The sequence below is a fragment of the Glycine max genome, chromosome 1 (genome assembly GCF_000004515.6).
Source record: "Glycine max cultivar Williams 82 chromosome 1, Glycine_max_v4.0, whole genome shotgun sequence".
In the NCBI taxonomy this organism is placed as follows: domain Eukaryota; kingdom Viridiplantae; phylum Streptophyta; class Magnoliopsida; order Fabales; family Fabaceae; genus Glycine; species Glycine max.
Window position 1 is genome coordinate 10,524,557 of NC_016088.4, and position 1,699 is coordinate 10,526,255.

Sequence of the window (1,699 nt, forward strand, 5' to 3'; positions counted from 1 at the left end):
ATGATTGGGTGTTAGAAAGCGGCGATGCCTACTGTAGACTGTTTTTCTGTCATGTTTAAGTTTTATGTAACTTGTATTTTCTTCAAAGATGGGGCATGCATGGTGACCCTTAACACTGTAACCGTTGAGATTCCCATATGCTGGAAAGTCATTAATGGTACAAAAAAGCATTGCAAGCATTTCAAAGGTCTCCTTGCGAAACGCATCAAACACTACAACCCCCTACAACTTTCTCATATCTTCAACCAACTGACTTAGATAAACATCAATGTCATTTCCTGGCTATCTTGGGCCCGATATCATCATAGACAACATCATGTATTTTCGCTTCATGCACAACCAAGGAGGGAAATTTTAAATTACTAGCAGAACTGGCCATGAACTGTGTTGAGTGCTTAAGGTGTCATATGGATTCATTCCATCACTAACTAGTCCAAGTCTAAGATTTCTTGGCTCATTCCCGAAATCCGGATACAAACCATCAATCTTCTTCCACTGGGAGCAATCAGTCGGATGACAGACCATTCCATCAGAAATCCTTCCATTTGTATGCCATGTAAGGTCTTTTGCGTCGTCCTCGTTAGCAAAAAGACGCTTAAACCTTGGAATGATTGGAAGATACCACAAAACCTTTGTTGGCGGGCCCCTCTGTGACTTTTCATCATAATTGCTTTCCTCGTCATCCTTCACTTTGTACAGTGAAGTCCCACACACAGGGCATTTGGACATTTCTTGGAATTCATGACTGTAGAGTATGCAATCGTTGGGGCAAGCATGAATCTTCTGATACTCCATACCCATGGGACACAATATCTTCTTTGCCTTATAGTAACTTTTAGGCAGCGTGTTGTCCTCTGGAAGCAGATCGTGCAGTACCTCAAGAAGTGAGGTGAAACTTTTGTCACTCCACCCATACATGGCCTTCACATTAACCAGACTTAACACTGTAGACAACAGGGTTAAGGAATTGTTGCACCCCGTATACAAAGGCTTCTTTGAATCACTCTGCAATCCTTCATACACAGGGGCGTGTGCTTCTTGAAAACACTCTTGTCCAAGGTCACGAATCATGTCCTCCAAGTGATCTCCCATTTCTACATCAAACGGTTCAGATTGAGACCCACTCTGCATGTCAGTCACTTCACCATGCCATATCCACGTCGTGTAATTCTTCTTCATCCCATCACACAATAGATGGTCCCGTATGTCATCAAGTAGTTATCGTCTTCCATTCAAACAGTTGATGCAAGGACAATAATATTTTCCTTCTTCATTCGGTCGACCTCTTTCTAAAGCAAATTGCAAAAACTACTCGACACCATCCTCATATTTTGGGCTCATGCGACTTTGATTGATCCAACTTCGATCCATCTAAGGAAATCCATGCATGCAAATCTCACTTTTTTATTTATAGGTGTGGCCCTATCCCATTTAGGAAGACTGTCTTTTATGTTAGCCTCAAACGTCAGGGTTACCATTATTTACAAAAATTTGACTAAATTTCTGCAGCATTTCGCATTGGTCTCCAAGTACATGACATGGCATCGGTCAAATGAATTTCCCGATAATCAAGTATGCACTCAGAGAACAACTTTAAATGCATTGAACAGAAATTTAATCAAATTAATGAAAATAATAATAACCTTCACGAATGAATCTAACATACTATCCTAGGCATACCCAAACTGTCCAAACGGAT